This window comes from Schistocerca nitens, chromosome 2 (genome assembly GCF_023898315.1).
Source record: "Schistocerca nitens isolate TAMUIC-IGC-003100 chromosome 2, iqSchNite1.1, whole genome shotgun sequence".
Taxonomy (NCBI): Eukaryota; Metazoa; Arthropoda; class Insecta; order Orthoptera; family Acrididae; genus Schistocerca; species Schistocerca nitens.
The window spans coordinates 367,435,573-367,459,783 of record NC_064615.1 but is presented as its reverse complement, the minus strand read 5'-3'; the positions used below and the strand labels follow the sequence as shown (position 1 = coordinate 367,459,783).

The 24,211-nt window shown below is 51.2% G+C and overlaps 18 non-coding genes across 18 annotated transcripts; 17 read left to right on the top strand and 1 right to left on the bottom strand.

The window, feature by feature from the left end:
* Positions 1-1,018: 1,018 nt before the first annotated feature.
* Positions 1,019-1,090, top strand: Trnap-ugg (transfer RNA proline (anticodon UGG)). Its single transcript has one exon. It is a non-coding gene; the product is annotated as a tRNA-Pro (tRNA).
* A 1,340-nt stretch (positions 1,091-2,430) lies between these two features.
* Positions 2,431-2,502, top strand: Trnap-cgg (transfer RNA proline (anticodon CGG)). The gene has a single exon. It is a non-coding gene; the product is annotated as a tRNA-Pro (tRNA).
* Positions 2,503-3,211: 709 nt separating this feature from the next.
* On the top strand, positions 3,212-3,283 carry Trnap-cgg (transfer RNA proline (anticodon CGG)). Its single transcript has one exon. It is a non-coding gene; the product is annotated as a tRNA-Pro (tRNA).
* Positions 3,284-3,997: 714 nt separating this feature from the next.
* Trnap-cgg (transfer RNA proline (anticodon CGG)) lies at positions 3,998-4,069 on the top strand. The gene has a single exon. It is a non-coding gene; the product is annotated as a tRNA-Pro (tRNA).
* A 1,832-nt stretch (positions 4,070-5,901) lies between these two features.
* On the top strand, positions 5,902-5,973 carry Trnap-ugg (transfer RNA proline (anticodon UGG)). The gene has a single exon. It is a non-coding gene; the product is annotated as a tRNA-Pro (tRNA).
* Positions 5,974-7,318: 1,345 nt separating this feature from the next.
* On the top strand, positions 7,319-7,390 carry Trnap-cgg (transfer RNA proline (anticodon CGG)). The gene has a single exon. It is a non-coding gene; the product is annotated as a tRNA-Pro (tRNA).
* Positions 7,391-8,099: 709 nt separating this feature from the next.
* Positions 8,100-8,171, top strand: Trnap-cgg (transfer RNA proline (anticodon CGG)). The gene has a single exon. It is a non-coding gene; the product is annotated as a tRNA-Pro (tRNA).
* A 714-nt stretch (positions 8,172-8,885) lies between these two features.
* On the top strand, positions 8,886-8,957 carry Trnap-cgg (transfer RNA proline (anticodon CGG)). The gene has a single exon. It is a non-coding gene; the product is annotated as a tRNA-Pro (tRNA).
* A 6,355-nt stretch (positions 8,958-15,312) lies between these two features.
* Positions 15,313-15,384, top strand: Trnap-cgg (transfer RNA proline (anticodon CGG)). The gene has a single exon. It is a non-coding gene; the product is annotated as a tRNA-Pro (tRNA).
* A 709-nt stretch (positions 15,385-16,093) lies between these two features.
* Positions 16,094-16,165, top strand: Trnap-cgg (transfer RNA proline (anticodon CGG)). Its single transcript has one exon. It is a non-coding gene; the product is annotated as a tRNA-Pro (tRNA).
* A 709-nt stretch (positions 16,166-16,874) lies between these two features.
* On the top strand, positions 16,875-16,946 carry Trnap-cgg (transfer RNA proline (anticodon CGG)). The gene has a single exon. It is a non-coding gene; the product is annotated as a tRNA-Pro (tRNA).
* A 709-nt stretch (positions 16,947-17,655) lies between these two features.
* Positions 17,656-17,727, top strand: Trnap-cgg (transfer RNA proline (anticodon CGG)). Its single transcript has one exon. It is a non-coding gene; the product is annotated as a tRNA-Pro (tRNA).
* Positions 17,728-18,436: 709 nt separating this feature from the next.
* On the top strand, positions 18,437-18,508 carry Trnap-cgg (transfer RNA proline (anticodon CGG)). Its single transcript has one exon. It is a non-coding gene; the product is annotated as a tRNA-Pro (tRNA).
* Positions 18,509-19,217: 709 nt separating this feature from the next.
* On the top strand, positions 19,218-19,289 carry Trnap-cgg (transfer RNA proline (anticodon CGG)). Its single transcript has one exon. It is a non-coding gene; the product is annotated as a tRNA-Pro (tRNA).
* Positions 19,290-19,998: 709 nt separating this feature from the next.
* On the top strand, positions 19,999-20,070 carry Trnap-cgg (transfer RNA proline (anticodon CGG)). The gene has a single exon. It is a non-coding gene; the product is annotated as a tRNA-Pro (tRNA).
* Positions 20,071-21,902: 1,832 nt separating this feature from the next.
* Trnap-ugg (transfer RNA proline (anticodon UGG)) lies at positions 21,903-21,974 on the top strand. Its single transcript has one exon. It is a non-coding gene; the product is annotated as a tRNA-Pro (tRNA).
* Positions 21,975-22,576: 602 nt separating this feature from the next.
* Positions 22,577-22,649, bottom strand: Trnav-uac (transfer RNA valine (anticodon UAC)). Its single transcript has one exon. It is a non-coding gene; the product is annotated as a tRNA-Val (tRNA).
* A 235-nt stretch (positions 22,650-22,884) lies between these two features.
* Positions 22,885-22,956, top strand: Trnap-cgg (transfer RNA proline (anticodon CGG)). Its single transcript has one exon. It is a non-coding gene; the product is annotated as a tRNA-Pro (tRNA).
* The last annotated feature ends 1,255 nt before the right edge of the window (positions 22,957-24,211 follow it).

Genomic DNA, 24,211 nt, shown 5'->3' with positions numbered 1-24,211 from the left:
GCAAATTTGGATTAAGTAAAAATTTGTTGTGTGGTCGAGCGACACCCCCGTCTCGCTCTTCCTAGATGATCGCTGCTGCGCGGAGTAACTCCTAGCGCGCCGATGGCTTCAGAGTTGGTCTTCTCGAAGTTTTGCTTTTGCACTGCATTCCGCAATCTTATAGTTACGTGCTTCGGTTTCCCGACGTTCTTGTGTTTAGTGCGTTCGGCTTCTCTTAACCCTTAGCCACCGCTTGCCGAAATTTCCACACCGTCATCTGTTGATCTGCAGAGCTCGATGAAGGTACCGCGGCCGTTCCTGAGCTCGCGAAACGGCCGAATCTGTAGTTGTTTCCAGATCTCTCCCACACAACGGCCTCCCGGAAGCTTGGATTACAGGAGTACGCCACTACTCCCAGCCGCTGAATTACCTTTGAAGCAGAATGACATGAGCTACACGCAGCTCCGATTTTTTTTTTTTTTTGGTGTCTGACCTACTTTGAAAGATTTTGTAGTCGATTTACTTACCACTATCGCTGTTGGAAGGAGGAAACCACGTGATAATCACACAGTATTCTAGAGACGATCAGGTAATGAAAATTTAGAATAAGTAAAACAGTATCAAAAGAAGTTGTGTGGTGGAGCGGCACATGCAATTCACGCTTCCTAGATGATCGTTGCTGCATAGAATAATTCTTTTGTCTGTGGCGTCTTCAGTATTCGTCTTCTGGAAGTTTTGCTTGCAATATATTCTTCAATATTTTCATTATGAGTTGGTGCTTGCTTTCCCGATGTTATTTTGTTTAGTGCATTCGCCTTCTCTTAACCCTGAGAAACCACATACGGAAACTGAGGCACTGCCGGCTGTTCATAAGCAGAGTTCGATGAAGTTATTTCGCTTTTTATTCGGTGCCTTTAATATTCTTCTCATCAGTGGTGAGTGCTGCCTGCAGAAAGCGCTTATCTTGCGAATTCACGTGAAAGTTTGTGTTCCCTGGGAGATGCACTACTTGTGATTAGCTTGAGTGGTGCGGGCAGGTGGCTCGTTGGTCTAGGGGTATGATTCCTGCTTTGGGTGCAGGAGGTCCCGGGTTCAAATCCCGGACGAGCCCTGCCATTTTGACCGTGCTGAAGAGTAGGTGGAACTCAGTCCCGGTTGCAGCTCCTCAATGAAGAGTAAGACGCCTGTTATATCACGTGGATATAACAAGAATCCGGCACCAGTAAAGTACGTAGGTGGAATTCGGTAGAAAGGCAGACGGTAATTTTTCTTGCAACGGAAAACAAGGTTGTCTTTGCGGAATATGTGCACCGTGAGTGGAGATTCAGCTTGATTGTGCGACAGTCTACCTTCATCTTACTAGCGACGGCAACAACCAATGGGTGGGACGTAAGACTGAGCGTGGCTAAGAGTTTCTCATTATTAGTTACCTTCACACTTTGACACAGCCGTGACAAGGCGAGTAGCGCGAGCTCAGGATAGCCAGTAGGAAGCGCACCTGAAGTAGCCCTGAAGAACCGGGTTGTAAATTTTGCCAGCCATAATGGAGCTAGGGGCGTTCTCAGTTACCAAATACCGGTGCAATAAGAGAGCAACAGTATTTGACAGTAAAATGACGCCCTATCCATCTAGAATATGACATTGATTGTCTCTGCATACGCATCCGTGAGGTCATCCCGGAAATGAAATCCGATAAGCGGATTAAAATTGTTGTGTTCCGGGTTCAAATCCCGGACGAGCCCTTGCGTTTTGTACAACGGTGTGCTAACAAACCGCATGGCGGCGGCTGTTTCGCGCATTTCCAGGCCTCCAAGTCAGCGCTAAATCCGACAACCAGTTCTGAAACAGTTTCATTTGAGCCATGTGCACCCTGCTGGTGGAACGTTTGAAGTTGATTTAAATGGTCACAGTAGAGATCGTAGCAAGTGTCTTGCTGAGTGCGACGAAAACGTGTTTCCGCCCGCAATCGAACCGGGGACCTTGTGCGTGTTAGGCAGACGTTATAACCGCTACACCACGGAAACTGCTACGCTCTGCCCTCCACATGTGATACAACTTGTAGGACGATCGCCATTGTGGCGTAAAAATCACAATGCCGGTACTTCGCATTCGTGTGAAACAATCGACTGCACCCTTGACTGCCTGAATGCCATGTCGAATAAGAGCTCAAGAAGTCATCGGAAACGCTCGAGGGAGAGTCCTCAGCAGCATCTGCTGCTCTTTCTTTCCTTACGAGATACCGTCGATTCGCGCAGTCGTTATTGCAAAAGATGTCACCAAAGGCGATCGCTTCGTTAGCGGCACGGCGCCTGGGCTCGGCGGCAGTACAAGAAGTCGATGAAAACAATCCAACCGCGACAGCCAGAGAGAACGCTGGGTGAGCTGCAGCCGTACATGGTGAGACCATCCTCGGTGGCGTCATTCACATGCAGTGTGTTTTCGGAACGAACAGGCTCGTTGGTCTAGGGGTATGATTCCTGCTTCGGGTGCAGGAGGTCCCGGGTTCAAATCCCGGACGAGCCCTTGCGTTTTGTACAACGGTGTGCTAACAAACCGCATGGCGGCGGCTGTTTCGCGCATTTCCAGGCCTCCAAGTCAGCGCTAAATCCGACAACCAGTTCTGAAACAGTTTCATTTGAGCCATGTGCACCCTGCTGGTGGAACGTTTGAAGTTGATTTAAATGGTCACAGTAGAGATCGCAGCAAGTGTCTTGCTGAGTGCGACGAAAACGTGTTTCCGCCCGCAATCGAACCGGGGACCTTGTGCGTGTTAGGCAGACGTTATAACCGCTACACCACGGAAACTGCTACGCTCTGCCCTCCACATGTGATACAACTTGTAGGACGATCGCCATTGTGGCGTAAAAATCACAATGCCGGTATTTCGCATTCGTGTGAAACAATCGACAGCACCCTTGACTGCCTGAATGCCATGTCGAATAAGAGCTCAAGAAGTCATCGGAAACGCTCGAGGGAGAGTCCTCAGCAGCATCTGCTGCTCTTTCTTTCCTTACGAGATACCGTCGATTCGCGCAGTCGTTATTGCAAAAGATGTCACCAAAGGCGATCGCTTCGTTAGCGGCACGGCGCCTGGGCTCGGCGGCAGTACAAGAAGTCGATGAAAACAATCCAACCGCGACAGCCAGAGAGAACGCTGGGTGAGCTGCAGCCGTACATGGTGAGACCATCCTCGGTGGCGTCATTCACATGCAGTGTGTTTTCGGAACGAACAGGCTCGTTGGTCTAGGGGTATGATTCCTGCTTCGGGTGCAGGAGGTCCCGGGTTCAAATCCCGGACGAGCCCTTGCGTTTTGTACAACGGTGTGCTAACAAACCGCATGGCGGCGGCTGTTTCGCGCATTTCCAGGCCTCCAAGTCAGCGCTAAATCCGACAACCAGTTCTGAAACAGTTTCATTTGAGCCATGTGCACCCTGCTGGTGGAACGTTTGAAGTTGATTTAAATGGTCACAGTAGAGATCGTAGCAAGTGTCTTGCTGAGTGCGACGAAAACGTGTTTCCGCCCGCAATCGAACCGGGGACCTTGTGCGTGTTAGGCAGACGTTATAACCGCTACACCACGGAAACTGCTACGCTCTGCCCTCCACATGTGATACAACTTGTAGGACGATCGCCATTGTGGCGTAAAAATCACAATGCCGGTATTTCGCATTCGTGTGAAACAATCGACAGCACCCTTGACTGCCTGAATGCCATGTCGAATAAGAGCTCAAGAAGTCATCGGAAACGCTCGAGGGAGAGTCCTCAGCAGCATCTGCTGCTCTTTCTTTCCTTACGAGATACCGTCGATTCGCGCAGTCGTTATTGCAAAAGATGTCACCAAAGGCGATCGCTTCGTTAGCAGCACGGCACGGCGCCTGGGCTCGGCGGCAGTACAAGAAGTCGATGAAAACAATCCAACCGCGACAGCCAGAGAGAACGCTGGGTGAGCTGCAGCCGTACATGGTGAGACCATCCTCGGTGGCGTCATTCACATGCAGTGTGTTTTCGGAACGAACAGGCTCGTTGGTCTAGGGGTATGATTCCTGCTTCGGGTGCAGGAGGTCCCGGGTTCAAATCCCGGACGAGCCCTTGCGTTTTGTACAACGGTGTGCTAACAAACCGCATGGCGGCGGCTGTTTCGCGCATTTCCAGGCCTCCAAGTCAGCGCTAAATCCGACAACCAGTTCTGAAACAGTTTCATTTGAGCCATGTGCACCCTGCTGGTGGAACGTTTGAAGTTGATTTAAATGGTCACAGTAGAGATCGTAGCAAGTGTCTTGCTGAGTGCGACGAAAACGTGTTTCCGCCCGCAATCGAACCGGGGACCTTGTGCGTGTTAGGCAGACGTTATAACCGCTACACCACGGAAACTGCTACGCTCTGCCCTCCACATGTGATACAACTTGTAGGACGATCGCCATTGTGGCGTAAAAATCACAATGCCGGTATTTCGCATTCGTGTGAAACAATCGACAGCACCCTTGACTGCCTGAATGCCATGTCGAATAAGAGCTCAAGAAGTCATCGGAAACGCTCGAGGGAGAGTCCTCAGCAGCATCTGCTGCTCTTTCTTTCCTTACGAGATACCGTCGATTCGCGCAGTCGTTATTGCAAAAGATGTCACCAAAGGCGATCGCTTCGTTAGCGGCACGGCACGGCGCCTGGGCTCGGCGGCAGCTCTACATGGAGGCACCAGCAGCCCCAGCCCCTCCAGGTCGCCGCCGGCGCCACAGCGCAAGGAGTCGGCGCCCGCCCTGCAATGCCCCCTGTCGTTGCACATTCCACCCGCCCTTTATCCTCTCCATGTCTGACTCACTACCCTAAATGACGCTGTAGTCGACGTGCTTATTACTATCGCTTTTGGAAGAACCAAGGCGCAGTATTCTAGTGACGAACCGGTATTGCAAATTTGGATTAAGTAAAAATTTGTTGTGTGGTCGAGCGACACCCCCGTCTCGCTCTTCCTAGATGATCGCTGCTGCGCGGAGTAACTCCTAGCGCGCCGATGGCTTCAGAGTTGGTCTTCTCGAAGTTTTGCTTTTGCACTGCATTCCGCAATCTTATAGTTACGTGCTTCGGTTTCCCGACGTTCTTGTGTTTAGTGCGTTCGGCTTCTCTTAACCCTTAGCCACCGCTTGCCGAAATTTCCACACCGTCATCTGTTGATCTGCAGAGCTCGATGAAGGTACCGCGGCCGTTCCTGAGCTCGCGAAACGGCCGAATCTGTAGTTGTTTCCAGATCTCTCCCACACAACGGCCTCCCGGAAGCTTGGATTACAGGAGTACGCCACTACTCCCAGCCGCTGAATTACCTTTGAAGCAGAATGACATGAGCTACACGCAGCTCCGATTTTTTTTTTTTTTTGGTGTCTGACCTACTTTGAAAGATTTTGTAGTCGATTTAGTTACCACTATCGCTGTTGGAAGGAGGAAACCACGTGATAATCACACAGTATTCTAGAGACGATCAGGTAATGAAAATTTAGAATAAGTAAAACAGTATCAAAAGAAGTTGTGTGGTGGAGCGGCACATGCAATTCACGCTTCCTAGATGATCGTTGCTGCATAGAATAATTCTTTTGTCTGTGGCGTCTTCAGTATTCGTCTTCTGGAAGTTTTGCTTGCAATATATTCTTCAATATTTTCATTATGAGTTGGTGCTTGCTTTCCCGATGTTATTTTGTTTAGTGCATTCGCCTTCTCTTAACCCTGAGAAACCACATACGGAAACTGAGGCACTGCCGGCTGTTCATAAGCAGAGTTCGATGAAGTTATTTCGCTTTTTATTCGGTGCCTTTAATATTCTTCTCATCAGTGGTGAGTGCTGCCTGCAGAAAGCGCTTATCTTGCGAATTCACGTGAAAGTTTGTGTTCCCTGGGAGATGCACTACTTGTGATTAGCTTGAGTGGTGCGGGCAGGTGGCTCGTTGGTCTAGGGGTATGATTCCTGCTTTGGGTGCAGGAGGTCCCGGGTTCAAATCCCGGACGAGCCCTGCCATTTTGACCGTGCTGAAGAGTAGGTGGAACTCAGTCCCGGTTGCAGCTCCTCAATGAAGAGTAAGACGCCTGTTATATCACGTGGATATAACAAGAATCCGGCACCAGTAAAGTACGTAGGTGGAATTCGGTAGAAAGGCAGACGGTAATTTTTCTTGCAACGGAAAACAAGGTTGTCTTTGCGGAATATGTGCACCGTGAGTGGAGATTCAGCTTGATTGTGCGACAGTCTACCTTCATCTTACTAGCGACGGCAACAACCAATGGGTGGGACGTAAGACTGAGCGTGGCTAAGAGTTTCTCATTATTAGTTACCTTCACACTTTGACACAGCCGTGACAAGGCGAGTAGCGCGAGCTCAGGATAGCCAGTAGGAAGCGCACCTGAAGTAGCCCTGAAGAACCGGGTTGTAAATTTTGCCAGCCATAATGGAGCTAGGGGCGTTCTCAGTTACCAAATACCGGTGCAATAAGAGAGCAACAGTATTTGACAGTAAAATGACGCCCTATCCATCTAGAATATGACATTGATTGTCTCTGCATACGCATCCGTGAGGTCATCCCGGAAATGAAATCCGATAAGCGGATTAAAATTGTTGTGTTCCGGGTTCAAATCCCGGACGAGCCCTTGCGTTTTGTACAACGGTGTGCTAACAAACCGCATGGCGGCGGCTGTTTCACGCATTTCCAGGCCTCCAAGTCAGCGCTAAATCCGACAACCAGTTCTGAAACAGTTTCATTTGAGCCATGTGCACCCTGCTGGTGGAACGTTTGAAGTTGATTTAAATGGTCACAGTAGAGATCGTAGCAAGTGTCTTGCTGAGTGCGACGAAAACGTGTTTCCGCCCGCAATCGAACCGGGGACCTTGTGCGTGTTAGGCAGACGTTATAACCGCTACACCACGGAAACTGCTACGCTCTGCCCTCCACATGTGATACAACTTGTAGGACGATCGCCATTGTGGCGTAAAAATCACAATGCCGGTATTTCGCATTCGTGTGAAACAATCGACAGCACCCTTGACTGCCTGAATGCCATGTCGAATAAGAGCTCAAGAAGTCATCGGAAACGCTCGAGGGAGAGTCCTCAGCAGCATCTGCTGCTCTTTCTTTCCTTACGAGATACCGTCGATTCGCGCAGTCGTTATTGCAAAAGATGTCACCAAAGGCGATCGCTTCGTTAGCGGCACGGCACGGCGCCTGGGCTCGGCGGCAGTACAAGAAGTCGATGAAAACAATCCAACCGCGACAGCCAGAGAGAACGCTGGGTGAGCTGCAGCCGTACATGGTGAGACCATCCTCGGTGGCGTCATTCACATGCAGTGTGTTTTCGGAACGAACAGGCTCGTTGGTCTAGGGGTATGATTCCTGCTTCGGGTGCAGGAGGTCCCGGGTTCAAATCCCGGACGAGCCCTTGCGTTTTGTACAACGGTGTGCTAACAAACCGCATGGCGGCGGCTGTTTCGCGCATTTCCAGGCCTCCAAGTCAGCGCTAAATCCGACAACCAGTTCTGAAACAGTTTCATTTGAGCCATGTGCACCCTGCTGGTGGAACGTTTGAAGTTGATTTAAATGGTCACAGTAGAGATCGCAGCAAGTGTCTTGCTGAGTGCGACGAAAACGTGTTTCCGCCCGCAATCGAACCGGGGACCTTGTGCGTGTTAGGCAGACGTTATAACCGCTACACCACGGAAACTGCTACGCTCTGCCCTCCACATGTGATACAACTTGTAGGACGATCGCCATTGTGGCGTAAAAATCACAATGCCGGTATTTCGCATTCGTGTGAAACAATCGACAGCACCCTTGACTGCCTGAATGCCATGTCGAATAAGAGCTCAAGAAGTCATCGGAAACGCTCGAGGGAGAGTCCTCAGCAGCATCTGCTGCTCTTTCTTTCCTTACGAGATACCGTCGATTCGCGCAGTCGTTATTGCAAAAGATGTCACCAAAGGCGATCGCTTCGTTAGCGGCACGGCGCCTGGGCTCGGCGGCAGTACAAGAAGTCGATGAAAACAATCCAACCGCGACAGCCAGAGAGAACGCTGGGTGAGCTGCAGCCGTACATGGTGAGACCATCCTCGGTGGCGTCATTCACATGCAGTGTGTTTTCGGAACGAACAGGCTCGTTGGTCTAGGGGTATGATTCCTGCTTCGGGTGCAGGAGGTCCCGGGTTCAAATCCCGGACGAGCCCTTGCGTTTTGTACAACGGTGTGCTAACAAACCGCATGGCGGCGGCTGTTTCGCGCATTTCCAGGCCTCCAAGTCAGCGCTAAATCCGACAACCAGTTCTGAAACAGTTTCATTTGAGCCATGTGCACCCTGCTGGTGGAACGTTTGAAGTTGATTTAAATGGTCACAGTAGAGATCGTAGCAAGTGTCTTGCTGAGTGCGACGAAAACGTGTTTCCGCCCGCAATCGAACCGGGGACCTTGTGCGTGTTAGGCAGACGTTATAACCGCTACACCACGGAAACTGCTACGCTCTGCCCTCCACATGTGATACAACTTGTAGGACGATCGCCATTGTGGCGTAAAAATCACAATGCCGGTATTTCGCATTCGTGTGAAACAATCGACAGCACCCTTGACTGCCTGAATGCCATGTCGAATAAGAGCTCAAGAAGTCATCGGAAACGCTCGAGGGAGAGTCCTCAGCAGCATCTGCTGCTCTTTCTTTCCTTACGAGATACCGTCGATTCGCGCAGTCGTTATTGCAAAAGATGTCACCAAAGGCGATCGCTTCGTTAGCGGCACGGCACGGCGCCTGGGCTCGGCGGCAGTACAAGAAGTCGATGAAAACAATCCAACCGCGACAGCCAGAGAGAACGCTGGGTGAGCTGCAGCCGTACATGGTGAGACCATCCTCGGTGGCGTCATTCACATGCAGTGTGTTTTCGGAACGAACAGGCTCGTTGGTCTAGGGGTATGATTCCTGCTTCGGGTGCAGGAGGTCCCGGGTTCAAATCCCGGACGAGCCCTTGCGTTTTGTACAACGGTGTGCTAACAAACCGCATGGCGGCGGCTGTTTCGCGCATTTCCAGGCCTCCAAGTCAGCGCTAAATCCGACAACCAGTTCTGAAACAGTTTCATTTGAGCCATGTGCACCCTGCTGGTGGAACGTTTGAAGTTGATTTAAATGGTCACAGTAGAGATCGTAGCAAGTGTCTTGCTGAGTGCGACGAAAACGTGTTTCCGCCCGCAATCGAACCGGGGACCTTGTGCGTGTTAGGCAGACGTTATAACCGCTACACCACGGAAAGTGCTACGCTCTGCCCTCCACATGTGATACAACTTGTAGGACGATCGCCATTGTGGCGTAAAAATCACAATGCCGGTATTTCGCATTCGTGTGAAACAATCGACAGCACCCTTGACTGCCTGAATGCCATGTCGAATAAGAGCTCAAGAAGTCATCGGAAACGCTCGAGGGAGAGTCCTCAGCAGCATCTGCTGCTCTTTCTTTCCTTACGAGATACCGTCGATTCGCGCAGTCGTTATTGCAAAAGATGTCACCTGTGGTGTCACCGCTAGACACCACACTTGCTAGGTGGTAACTTAAATCGGCCGCGGTCCTGTAGTACATGTCGGACCCGCGTGTCGCCACTGTGTATTCGCAAACGTAGCGCCACCACAGGGCAGGTCACAAGACACGGACTTGACCTCGCCCCAGTTGTACGGACGACATAGCTTGCGACTAGACCTACCAAGTATTCCTCTCATTTGCCGAGAGACAGATTAAATAGCCTTCAGCTAGTCCATCGCTACTACCTAGCAAGGCGCCATGTGTATCATTGCTAATTGCTTACTACTATGCAAGAGATGTATTTCAACAAGAACAAGACTACATTAAAGTTAAGTATATTAAAATCTCTCTTCTTTTCTTTATAGTTTTCATCCAGTCTCCTGTTTCAGAATTTACGCCCGTCTGCGTTAGTTTCGCGTGCACCTAGCCACTCATTGTGTCGAGACCTTAGGGAATCGACACAACAATATTTTGGCGACGAGGATGGGATGCCGCGCCCACGTTGCAGTCTTTGTGTTATACTTGCTCTAATTTGCTTGTGTCATGGCTTCGCCGCATTCTCCAGATGTACTGTCCGAATTTTTTCGCTTGCAGAATCAGCAGACGCAGGCGTTATTGGAAGCCCTTGGACAGCTCGTCCAGGGTCCACGTGCGCTGCAAACCGATGCGGCGGCAGCCGCTTCTTCGCTACCGCAGCCACACAACGCTGTCGCACCGCCATTTAGGCCCTTCGAGGCCACAACCGAAAGCTGGACTGAGTGGGCCGATCAGTTCAACTTCCACCTCACTGCTTATGGAATTCAAGGTAAAGAGCGGCAGCCGTTTTTGCTTTCTTGTGTCGGTGTGTCTACCTACCGTGTGATAGTGAAATTGTTTCCCCGACGCGACGTGGCAACTCTGACCTACGAAGAAATTTTGTCTGCTTTGGATGCCTATTTCAAAGAAACAGTAAATGTAGTTGCAAAACGGTATACGTTTTTTCGTACAAAACGTACGGCCGGTCAGACTAATAGGGAGTGGGTAGCAACTTTGCAAGGACTTACTAGAGACTGCGCGTTTGCCTGTGAATGTGGCCTCCCATATTCAGATACTATGGTGCGTGATGCAATTGCACAGAACGTTTCTGATGTTCGCATAAGGGAACAGATTTTGAAGCTAGTTAATCCCTCCCTGCAACAAGTGATAGACATATTGGACAGGCAAGACACACTTGACTTTGCTCAGGAATCATTTGAAACTTCGCCAGCAGTGTGTCACATTAATCGGCCCGCCGGGCCCGCTGCACGGGACGCTAAGCGGCCCTCGCGCCCGACTTCGCTGCGGCCGCCTAGCTTGCAACCACGTGCGCCGCGTAAGCAAGCAAATGCAGTGAAATCTTGCCCGCGGTGTGCAACTAGACATTCGCGTGAAAATTGCCCGTCACGCCAAGCTATTTGCTTTTACTGTCACAAGAAAGGACATGTACAAAGTGTTTGTCAGAAAAAGTTAAGATCAGACAATCGCACAAATTCCAGGCCTTTTGCTTCGCGCCGGAATCGAATCCAGGACAATCAGGCTCGTGGACCTTCGCCCATGGACATTAATGTCGTTCATGCCCACCCGTCCAGTGACACTTTAGCTACCAGTGACTGTGTTCGTCCCACCCAAAGTGTGCGTCGCCGTCGCCGGAAATCCAGTAAAGTTGCAAGTGCTTCTGGACCTGTATCAGTTCAAATTGCACGAGACAGTCGCTCTTGTCGTCAACAAGACAATAAACTTTTTGTGGACTTAGACTTTGCAGGAAAAGTGATACCATTCCAGCTCGATACCGGAGCTGCAGTTTCATTGCTCAATCACGACACGTACAAACAACTGGGCGCCCCGCCATTGCGTGCCGCAAATGTTACGTTAACTAGTTACTCAGGACAGCACATACCTGTGTTAGGACAGTGCAGCCTTATTGCAACATACAAGGGACAGACAAAACTTGTGTCATTTTATGTTCTTCGTTCCTCTAGTGCCGTGAACTTGTTTGGTTTAGATTTGTTTCAATTGTTTAATTTGTCTATAGTGAATCAGGTCCTATCAGTGAATCAGACTGTGCCTTCCGCCAGTGTTTCTAGTCTTTGTGAAGAATTTGCAGACATTTTTGCACCGGGCCTTGGTTGCGCTAAGCACTATGAAGCGCATTTGCAACTGAAAGATAACGCGCAACCGAAATTTTTCAGAGCGCGCAATGTTCCCCACGCATTGCGTGATGAGGTCGCAAGAACATTAGCCGATTTCGAATCTCAAGGTGTCATTGAACGTGTGCAGGCTTCTCTCTGGGCCTCACCCTTAGTAATTTTGCCAAAACCTTCCGGAAAATTGAGACTTTGTGTGGACTTCAAGGCAACTGTGAATCCACAACTTGTGACTGCTACTTTTCCTTTGCCCCGCCCGGAAGCTCTTTTTGACAAACTGTGCCCGGGAAAATATTTTTCAAAATTGGACCTAGCAGATGCGTACTTGCAGATACCTGTGGACGAAGAATCCCAGCGCGTCTTAGTGGTAAACACGCATCTTGGCTTGTATCGCTTCAAAAGACTGCCATTCGGGTGTGCATCCGCCCCTGCTTTGTTTCAGCAATATTTACAAACTATTTGTGCGTCGGTCCCTACTGCTGCGAACTATCTGGACGATATTGTGATCTCAGGAAAGACAGAAGCCGAACATTTGCAGAATCTCCGAACATTATTTCAGGTATTGCGTCAGAATGGTCTTCGCTTGAGGAAGGACCAATGTGTGTTTTTTGCTCGTGACTTACCGTACCTGGGGCATGTCATAAATGCCCAAGGAATACATCCGAGTCCAGAGCACCTTCGTGCCATTCAGGACTTGCCGTCACCGCAGAACTTAAAACAGCTACAGAGTGTGCTGGGTAAGGTAAATTATTATCATCGATTTGTGCGCAATGCTTCTTCCATTTCAGCTCCGCTTCATCGATTACGCCGTAAAGGTGTTCCGTTCGTCTGGACGACGGAATGCGAACGCGCCTTTCGTCAGTTGAAATCGGCGTTACTTTCAAATACTTGCCTTACGCCATTCGATCCCCGAAAACCCCTTTTGTTGATGGTAGATGCATCGGATTTCGGGATCGGTGCTGTGCTTGCGCACAAAGATGGCTCGCATGATCGCCCTATTGCCTTTGCGTCCAAATTGCTCTCATCTGCGCAAAGAAATTATTCACAAATAGAGAAAGAAGCTTTAGCTCTCGTGTTTGGTGTTACCAAGTTCCATGACTTCTTGTATGGTCGTCACTTTACCATCATCACGGACCACAAACCTTTGACATCGCTTTTTCATCCGAACAAGCCTGTACCTCCACGTACAGCGCAGAAATTCATTCGCTGGTCACTTTTTCTCTCGCAGTACCGCTACGATATCTTGTATCGGTCCACTGCTAAGCACGGCAACGCTGATGCGTTGTCCCGTTTGCCTGTTGCTGAGGATAAAGCATTCGATTCTTCCGAACTTGCTTGCATGTTCATTGATTCGGAAACCGATGACGTGGTCGCATCGTTTCCGATTGATTTTCGTCGTGTAGCTACTGCCACAGCTGCTGACCCTGTCCTTGCTCCCGTTTTGCGTTTTGTTGCTACGCAATGGCCCTTGTCAAAGTCACGGATCGAGGATCCTTTGGTTCGCCGTTTTTTTGCTCACAAGGAGAGACTTTTTGTCCGACGTGGTGTTTTGTTGTTGCGTTCCGATAATGATCAATCCCGAGTCGTGGTCCCACGTTCGTTACAGTCCTCTGTCTTAAAGCTTCTTCACCAAGGACATTGGGGTATAGTGCGAACGAAACAGCTTGCTCGTCAGCACTGTACTTGGTTCGGAATCGATGCTGCGATTACGAATATGTGCTCCTCTTGCGTGGCGTGTGCCGAACAACAATCCGCACCGCCGCGGAAATTCTTTGCTTGGCCGAAAGCCACTTCCCCTTGGCAACGATTGCACATCGATTTTGCTGGGCCGTTCTGGAATGCTCGATGGTTGGTTGTGGTCGATGCTTTCAGTAATTTTCCTTTTGTTGTCCGGATGTCTTCCACGACGTCTTCTGCCACAATCCAAGCCTTGTCTGCTATCTTTTGCATTGAGGGTCTTCCGCAGACTATTGTTTCCGACAATGGCCCACAATTCATGTCCGCAGAATTTCAGTCGTTCTGCAAGGCCAATGGTATTCAACATCTGACATCCGCGCCGTTTTCGCCTCAGTCAAACGGTGCCGCGGAACGATTGGTCCGAACTTTCAAGTCGCAGATGTTGAAGTTGAAAGAGTCGCATTCTCGGGAGGACGCTTTGTTGCTCTTTTTGTCCTCATATCGCTCTCAGCCTCGCGATGGTCGCTCGCCGGCTGAATTGCTCCATGGTCGTCCTCATCGAACTCTGATGTCTTTGCTGCATCCGCCACATCAGGTTCCTGTCCAGCGGCAGACTCCTGCTTTTGCTCCTGGCGACGTTGTCTATTATCGCAACTATCGCGGTTCACGGCGTTGGCTCGCAGGGCGCATTCTTCGCTGCCTCGGCCGCGCGATGTATTTGGTTTTGGGGGCCTCTGGTGAGGTGCGTCGGCATCTCAATCAGCTGCGCCTCTGTCGTCGCCTGGGTTCTGCCGCTCCCCGTCTGCTTTCAGCGACGGAGCCGTCCGGTCAGCGCCTTGGGGACCCATCTACTGGCTCGCCTCATCCCCAGGTGTTACCGACGATGCCTTCCATTTTGCCTCATGGCGTCGCGCCGCCGCAGCCGCCGCCGGCGCCGCCCGCAGCGGACGCTTCGCTGCAACCGCATGGCGCCTCCCTGGGTCACGCGCCGCCGCTTGCTTCCCGTGACCAGCCGTCCTCCGCCATGGACTTCTTGCCCGCTCCGGACCAGATGTCGTCTTCGCCCGTCGGGTGCTCCGACCCCATGGAGGTCGACCCTTCTGTCTCATTACGTGCGCATACACCTCATGTTGACGTGCACCCTGGACTAGGTTTGCAGGCGTTTCCTAGCTCCCCTCGGACCGAATGGCCGGGTGCGGGTGGCACAGCCTCGCCTGTTGTTAGGCTCCCCACCTCATCGCATACGTCCACATGGGGTCCTCCCCACGGCGGGCGGAAGCCTTATCTCACGACCGTTCGCCGATTTGCGGGGGAGGAATGTGGTGTCACCGCTAGACACCACACTTGCTAGGTGGTAACTTAAATCGGCCGCGGTCCTGTAGTACATGTCGGACCCGCGTGTCGCCACTGTGTATTCGCAAACGTAGCGCCACCACAGGGCAGGTCACAAGACACGGACTTGACCTCGCCCCAGTTGTACGGACGACATAGCTTGCGACTAGACCTACCAAGTATTCCTCTCATTTGCCGAGAGACAGATTAAATAGCCTTCAGCTAGTCCATCGCTACTACCTAGCAAGGCGCCATGTGTATCATTGCTAATTGCTTACTACTATGCAAGAGATGTATTTCAACAAGAACAAGACTACATTAAAGTTAAGTATATTAAAATCTCTCTTCTTTTCTTTATAGTTTTCATCCAGTCTCCTGTTTCAGAATTTACGCCCGTCTGCGTTAGTTTCGCGTGCACCTAGCCACTCATTGTGTCGAGACCTTAGGGAATCGACACAACATCACCAAAGGCGATCGCTTCGTTAGCGGCACGGCGCCTGGGCTCGGCGGCAGTACAAGAAGTCGATGAAAACAATCCAACCGCGACAGCCAGAGAGAACGCTGGGTGAGCTGCAGCCGTACATGGTGAGACCATCCTCGGTGGCGTCATTCACATGCAGTGTGTTTTCGGAACGAACAGGCTCGTTGGTCTAGGGGTATGATTCCTGCTTCGGGTGCAGGAGGTCCCGGGTTCAAATCCCGGACGAGCCCTTGCGTTTTGTACAACGGTGTGCTAACAAACCGCATGGCGGCGGCTGTTTCGCGCATTTCCAGGCCTCCAAGTCAGCGCTAAATCCGACAACCAGTTCTGAAACAGTTTCATTTGAGCCATGTGCACCCTGCTGGTGGAACGTTTGAAGTTGATTTAAATGGTCACAGTAGAGATCGTAGCAAGTGTCTTGCTGAGTGCGACGAAAACGTGTTTCCGCCCGCAATCGAACCGGGGACCTTGTGCGTGTTAGGCAGACGTTATAACCGCTACACCACGGAAACTGCTACGCTCTGCCCTCCACATGTGATACAACTTGTAGGACGATCGCCATTGTGGCGTAAAAATCACAATGCCGGTATTTCGCATTCGTGTGAAACAATCGACAGCACCCTTGACTGCCTGAATGCCATGTCGAATAAGAGCTCAAGAAGTCATCGGAAACGCTCGAGGGAGAGTCCTCAGCAGCATCTGCTGCTCTTTCTTTCCTTACGAGATACCGTCGATTCGCGCAGTCGTTATTGCAAAAGATGTCACCAAAGGCGATCGCTTCGTTAGCGGCACGGCGCCTGGGCTCGGCGGCAGTACAAGAAGTCGATGAAAACAATCCAACCGCGACAGCCAGAGAGAACGCTGGGTGAGCTGCAGCCGTACATGGTGAGACCATCCTCGGTGGCGTCATTCACATGCAGTGTGTTTTCGGAACGAACAGGCTCGTTGGTCTAGGGGTATGATTCCTGCTTCGGGTGCAGGAGGTCCCGGGTTCAAATCCCGGACGAGCCCTTGCGTTTTGTACAACGGTGTGCTAACAAACCGCATGGCGGCGGCTGTTTCGCGCATTTCCAGGCCTCCAAGTCAGCGCTAAATCCGACAACCAGTTCTGAAACAGTTTCATTTGAGCCATGTGCACCCTGCTGGTGGAACGTTTGAAGTTGATTTAAATGGTCACAGTAGAGATCGTAGCAAGTGTCTTGCTGAGTGCGACGAAAACGTGTTTCCGCCCGCAATCGAACCGGGGACCTTGTGCGTGTTAGGCAGACGTTATAACCGCTACACCACGGAAACTGCTACGCTCTGCCCTCCACATGTGATACAACTTGTAGGACGATCGCCATTGTGGCGTAAAAATCACAATGCCGGTATTTCGCATTCGTGTGAAACAATCGACAGCACCCTTGACTGCCTGAATGCCATGTCGAATAAGAGCTCAAGAAGTCATCGGAAACGCTCGAGGGAGAGTCCTCAGCAGCATCTGCTGCTCTTTCTTTCCTTACGAGATACCGTCGATTCGCGCAGTCGTTATTGCAAAAGATGTCACCAAAGGCGATCGCTTCGTTAGCGGCACGGCGCCTGGGCTCGGCGGCAGTACAAGAAGTCGATGAAAACAATCCAACCGCGACAGCCAGAGAGAACGCTGGGTGAGCTGCAGCCGTACATGGTGAGACCATCCTCGGTGGCGTCATTCACATGCAGTGTGTTTTCGGAACGAACAGGCTCGTTGGTCTAGGGGTATGATTCCTGCTTCGGGTGCAGGAGGTCCCGGGTTCAAATCCCGGACGAGCCCTTGCGTTTTGTACAACGGTGTGCTAACAAACCGCATGGCGGCGGCTGTTTCGCGCATTTCCAGGCCTCCAAGTCAGCGCTAAATCCGACAACCAGTTCTGAAACAGTTTCATTTGAGCCATGTGCACCCTGCTGGTGGAACGTTTGAAGTTGATTTAAATGGTCACAGTAGAGATCGTAGCAAGTGTCTTGCTGAGTGCGACGAAAACGTGTTTCCGCCCGCAATCGAACCGGGGACCTTGTGCGTGTTAGGCAGACGTTATAACCGCTACACCACGGAAACTGCTACGCTCTGCCCTCCACATGTGATACAACTTGTAGGACGATCGCCATTGTGGCGTAAAAATCACAATGCCGGTATTTCGCATTCGTGTGAAACAATCGACAGCACCCTTGACTGCCTGAATGCCATGTCGAATAAGAGCTCAAGAAGTCATCGGAAACGCTCGAGGGAGAGTCCTCAGCAGCATCTGCTGCTCTTTCTTTCCTTACGAGATACCGTCGATTCGCGCAGTCGTTATTGCAAAAGATGTCACCAAAGGCGATCGCTTCGTTAGCGGCACGGCGCCTGGGCTCGGCGGCAGTACAAGAAGTCGATGAAAACAATCCAACCGCGACAGCCAGAGAGAACGCTGGGTGAGCTGCAGCCGTACATGGTGAGACCATCCTCGGTGGCGTCATTCACATGCAGTGTGTTTTCGGAACGAACAGGCTCGTTGGTCTAGGGGTATGATTCCTGCTTCGGGTGCAGGAGGTCCCGGGTTCAAATCCCGGACGAGCCCTTGCGTTTTGTACAACGGTGTGCTAACAAACCGCATGGCGGCGGCTGTTTCGCGCATTTCCAGGCCTCCAAGTCAGCGCTAAATCCGACAACCAGTTCTGAAACAGTTTCATTTGAGCCATGTGCACCCTGCTGGTGGAACGTTTGAAGTTGATTTAAATGGTCACAGTAGAGATCGTAGCAAGTGTCTTGCTGAGTGCGACGAAAACGTGTTTCCGCCCGCAATCGAACCGGGGACCTTGTGCGTGTTAGGCAGACGTTATAACCGCTACACCACGGAAACTGCTACGCTCTGCCCTCCACATGTGATACAACTTGTAGGACGATCGCCATTGTGGCGTAAAAATCACAATGCCGGTATTTCGCATTCGTGTGAAACAATCGACAGCACCCTTGACTGCCTGAATGCCATGTCGAATAAGAGCTCAAGAAGTCATCGGAAACGCTCGAGGGAGAGTCCTCAGCAGCATCTGCTGCTCTTTCTTTCCTTACGAGATACCGTCGATTCGCGCAGTCGTTATTGCAAAAGATGTCACCAAAGGCGATCGCTTCGTTAGCGGCACGGCGCCTGGGCTCGGCGGCAGTACAAGAAGTCGATGAAAACAATCCAACCGCGACAGCCAGAGAGAACGCTGGGTGAGCTGCAGCCGTACATGGTGAGACCATCCTCGGTGGCGTCATTCACATGCAGTGTGTTTTCGGAACGAACAGGCTCGTTGGTCTAGGGGTATGATTCCTGCTTCGGGTGCAGGAGGTCCCGGGTTCAAATCCCGGACGAGCCCTTGCGTTTTGTACAACGGTGTGCTAACAAACCGCATGGCGGCGGCTGTTTCGCGCATTTCCAGGCCTCCAAGTCAGCGCTAAATCCGACAACCAGTTCTGAAACAGTTTCATTTGAGCCATGTGCACCCTGCTGGTGGAACGTTTGAAGTTGATTTAAATGGTCACAGTAGAGATCGTAGCAAGTGTCTTGCTGAGTGCGACGAAAACGTGTTTCCGCCCGCAATCGAACCGGGGACCTTGTGCGTGTTAGGCAGACGTTATAACCGCTACACCACGGAAACTGCTACGCTCTGCCCTCCACATGTGATACAACTTGTAGGACGATCGCCATTGTGGCGTAAAAATCACAATGCCGGTATTTCGCATTCGTGTGAAACAATCGACAGCACCCTTGACTGCCTGAATGCCATGTCGAATAAGAGCTCAAGAAGTCATCGGAAACGCTCGAGGGAGAGTCCTCAGCAGCATCTGCTGCTCTTTCTTTCCTTACGAGATACCGTCGATTCGCGCAGTCGTTATTGCAAAAGATGTCACCAAAGGCGATCGCTTCGTTAGCGGCACGGCGCCTGGGCTCGGCGGCAGTACAAGAAGTCGATGAAAACAATCCAACCGCGACAGCCAGAGAGAACGCTGGGTGAGCTGCAGCCGTACATGGTGAGACCATCCTCGGTGGCGTCATTCACATGCAGTGTGTTTTCGGAACGAACAGGCTCGTTGGTCTAGGGGTATGATTCCTGCTTCGGGTGCAGGAGGTCCCGGGTTCAAATCCCGGACGAGCCCTTGCGTTTTGTACAACGGTGTGCTAACAAACCGCATGGCGGCGGCTGTTTCGCGCATTTCCAGGCCTCCAAGTCAGCGCTAAATCCGACAACCAGTTCTGAAACAGTTTCATTTGAGCCATGTGCACCCTGCTGGTGGAACGTTTGAAGTTGATTTAAATGGTCACAGTAGAGATCGTAGCAAGTGTCTTGCTGAGTGCGACGAAAACGTGTTTCCGCCCGCAATCGAACCGGGGACCTTGTGCGTGTTAGGCAGACGTTATAACCGCTACACCACGGAAACTGCTACGCTCTGCCCTCCACATGTGATACAACTTGTAGGACGATCGCCATTGTGGCGTAAAAATCACAATGCCGGTATTTCGCATTCGTGTGAAACAATCGACAGCACCCTTGACTGCCTGAATGCCATGTCGAATAAGAGCTCAAGAAGTCATCGGAAACGCTCGAGGGAGAGTCCTCAGCAGCATCTGCTGCTCTTTCTTTCCTTACGAGATACCGTCGATTCGCGCAGTCGTTATTGCAAAAGATGTCACCAAAGGCGATCGCTTCGTTAGCGGCACGGCGCCTGGGCTCGGCGGCAGTACAAGAAGTCGATGAAAACAATCCAACCGCGACAGCCAGAGAGAACGCTGGGTGAGCTGCAGCCGTACATGGTGAGACCATCCTCGGTGGCGTCATTCACATGCAGTGTGTTTTCGGAACGAACAGGCTCGTTGGTCTAGGGGTATGATTCCTGCTTCGGGTGCAGGAGGTCCCGGGTTCAAATCCCGGACGAGCCCTTGCGTTTTGTACAACGGTGTGCTAACAAACCGCATGGCGGCGGCTGTTTCGCGCATTTCCAGGCCTCCAAGTCAGCGCTAAATCCGACAACCAGTTCTGAAACAGTTTCATTTGAGCCATGTGCACCCTGCTGGTGGAACGTTTGAAGTTGATTTAAATGGTCACAGTAGAGATCGTAGCAAGTGTCTTGCTGAGTGCGACGAAAACGTGTTTCCGCCCGCAATCGAACCGGGGACCTTGTGCGTGTTAGGCAGACGTTATAACCGCTACACCACGGAAACTGCTACGCTCTGCCCTCCACATGTGATACAACTTGTAGGACGATCGCCATTGTGGCGTAAAAATCACAATGCCGGTATTTCGCATTCGTGTGAAACAATCGACAGCACCCTTGACTGCCTGAATGCCATGTCGAATAAGAGCTCAAGAAGTCATCGGAAACGCTCGAGGGAGAGTCCTCAGCAGCATCTGCTGCTCTTTCTTTCCTTACGAGATACCGTCGATTCGCGCAGTCGTTATTGCAAAAGATGTCACCAAAGGCGATCGCTTCGTTAGCGGCACGGCACGGCGCCTGGGCTCGGCGGCAGCTCTACATGGAGGCACCAGCAGCCCCAGCCCCTCCAGGCCGCCGCCGGCGCCACAGCGCAAGGAGTCGGCGCCCGCCCTGCAATGCCCCCTGTCGTTGCACATTCCACCCGCCCTTTATCCTCTCCATGTCTGACTCACTACCCTAAATGACGCTGTAGTCGACGTGCTTATTACTATCGCTTTTGGAAGAACCAAGGCGCAGTATTCTAGTGACGAACCGGTATTGCAAATTTGGATTAAGTAAAAATTTGTTGTGTGGTCGAGCGACACCCCCGTCTCGCTCTTCCTAGATGATCGCTGCTGCGCGGAGTAACTCCTAGCGCGCCGATGGCTTCAGAGTTGGTCTTCTCGAAGTTTTGCTTTTGCACTGCATTCCGCAATCTTATAGTTACGTGCTTCGGTTTCCCGACGTTCTTGTGTTTAGTGCGTTCGGCTTCTCTTAACCCTTAGCCACCGCTTGCCGAAATTTCCACACCGTCATCTGTTGATCTGCAGAGCTCGATGAAGGTACCGCGGCCGTTCCTGAGCTCGCGAAACGGCCGAATCTGTAGTTGTTTCCAGATCTCTCCCACACAACGGCCTCCCGGAAGCTTGGATTACAGGAGTACGCCACTACTCCCAGCCGCTGAATTACCTTTGAAGCAGAATGACATGAGCTACACGCAGCTCCGATTTTTTTTTTTTTTTGGTGTCTGACCTACTTTGAAAGATTTTGTAGTCGATTTACTTACCACTATCGCTGTTGGAAGGAGGAAACCACGTGATAATCACACAGTATTCTAGAGACGATCAGGTAATGAAAATTTAGAATAAGTAAAACAGTATCAAAAGAAGTTGTGTGGTGGAGCGGCACATGCAATTCACGCTTCCTAGATGATCGTTGCTGCATAGAATAATTCTTTTGTCTGTGGCGTCTTCAGTATTCGTCTTCTGGAAGTTTTGCTTGCAATATATTCTTCAATATTTTCATTATGAGTTGGTGCTTGCTTTCCCGATGTTATTTTGTTTAGTGCATTCGCCTTCTCTTAACCCTGAGAAACCACATACGGAAACTGAGGCACTGCCGGCTGTTCATAAGCAGAGTTCGATGAAGTTATTTCGCTTTTTATTCGGTGCCTTTAATATTCTTCTCATCAGTGGTGAGTGCTGCCTGCAGAAAGCGCTTATCTTGCGAATTCACGTGAAAGTTTGTGTTCCGTGGGAGATGCACTACTTGTGATTAGCTTGAGTGGTGCGGGCAGGTGGCTCGTTGGTCTAGGGGTATGATTCCTGCTTTGGGTGCAGGAGGTCCCGGGTTCAAATCCCGGACGAGCCCTGCCATTTTGACCGTGCTGAAGAGTAGGTGGAACTCAGTCCCGGTTGCAGCTCCTCAATGAAGAGTAAGACGCCTGTTATATCACGTGGATATAACAAGAATCCGGCACCAGTAAAGTACGTAGGTGGAATTCGGTAGAAAGGCAGACGGTAATTTTTCTTGCAACGGAAAACAAGGTTGTCTTTGCGGAATATGTGCACCGTGAGTGGAGATTCAGCTTGATTGTGCGACAGTCTACCTTCATCTTACTAGCGACGGCAACAACCAATGGGTGGGACGTAAGACTGAGCGTGGCTAAGAGTTTCTCATTATTAGTTACCTTCACACTTTGACACAGCCGTGACAAGGCGAGTAGCGCGAGCTCAGGATAGCCAGTAGGAAGCGCACCTGAAGTAGCCCTGAAGAACCGGGTTGTAAATTTTGCCAGCCATAATGGAGCTAGGGGCGTTCTCAGTTACCAAATACCGGTGCAATAAGAGAGCAACAGTATTTGACAGTAAAATGACGCCCTATCCATCTAGAATATGACATTGATTGTCTCTGCATACGCATCCGTGAGGTCATCCCGGAAATGAAATCCGATAAGCGGATTAAAATTGTTGTGTTCCCGCCCGGGATCGAACCGGGGACCTTCTGCGTGTAAAGCAGACGTGATAACCGCTACACCACGGAAACGACGGATCGTCTGATGTGCCACCCGGAGACTCGTGGTAGCAACAGTTTTTCTTCTGTGTTAGCAAGGGCATCGGCTACGAGCTCTCTCCGATTCGTGAGGTTCCTATAGTACAAGAAGTCGATGAAAACAATCCAACCGCGACAGCCAGAGAGAACGCTGGGTGAGCTGCAGCCGTACATGGTGAGACCATCCTCGGTGGCGTCATTCACATGCAGTGTGTTTTCGGAACGAACAGGCTCGTTGGTCTAGGGGTATGATTCCTGCTTCGGGTGCAGGAGGTCCCGGGTTCAAATCCCGGACGAGCCCTTGCGTTTTGTACAACGGTGTGCTAACAAACCGCATGGCGGCGGCTGTTTCGCGCATTTCCAGGCCTCCAAGTCAGCGCTAAATCCGACAACCAGTTCTGAAACAGTTTCATTTGAGCCATGTGCACCCTGCTGGTGGAACGTTTGAAGTTGATTTAAATGGTCACAGTAGAGATCGTAGCAAGTGTCTTGCTGAGTGCGACGAAAACGTGTTTCCGCCCGCAATCGAACCGGGGACCTTGTGCGTGTTAGGCAGACGTTATAACCGCTACACCACGGAAACTGCTACGCTCTGCCCTCCACATGTGATACAACTTGTAGGACGATCGCCATTGTGGCGTAAAAATCACAATGCCGGTATTTCGCATTCGTGTGAAACAATCGACAGCACCCTTGACTGCCTGAATGCCATGTCGAATAAGAGCTCAAGAAGTCATCGGAAACGCTCGAGGGAGAGTCCTCAGCAGCATCTGCTGCTCTTTCTTTCCTTACGAGATACCGTCGATTCGCGCAGTCGTTATTGCAAAAGATGTCACCAAAGGCGATCGCTTCGTTAGCGGCACGGCGCCTGGGCTCGGCGGCAGCTCTACATGGAGGCACCAGCAGCCCCAGCCCCTCCAGGCCGCCGCCGGCGCCACAGCGCAAGGAGTCGGCGCCCGCCCTGCAATGCCCCCTGTCGTTGCACATTCCACCCGCCCTTTATCCTCTCCATGTCTGACTCACTACCCTAAATGACGCTGTAGTCGACGTGCTTATTACTATCGCTTTTGGAAGAACCAAGGCGCAGTATTCTAGTGACGAACCGGTATTGCAAATTTGGATTAAGTAAAAATTTGTTGTGTGGTCGAGCGACACCCCCGTCTCGCTCTTCCTAGATGATCGCTGCTGCGCGGAGTAACTCCTAGCGCGCCGATGGCTTCAGAGTTGGTCTTCTCGAAGTTTTGCTTTTGCACTGCATTCCGCAATCTTATAGTTACGTGCTTCGGTTTCCCGACGTTCTTGTGTTTAGTGCGTTCGGCTTCTCTTAACCCTTAGCCACCGCTTGCCGAAATTTCCACACCGTCATCTGTTGATCTGCAGAGCTCGATGAAGGTACCGCGGCCGTTCCTGAGCTCGCGAAACGGCCGAATCTGTAGTTGTTTCCAGATCTCTCCCACACAACGGCCTCCCGGAAGCTTGGATTACAGGAGTACGCCACTACTCCCAGCCGCTGAATTACCTTTGAAGCAGAATGACATGAGCTACACGCAGCTCCG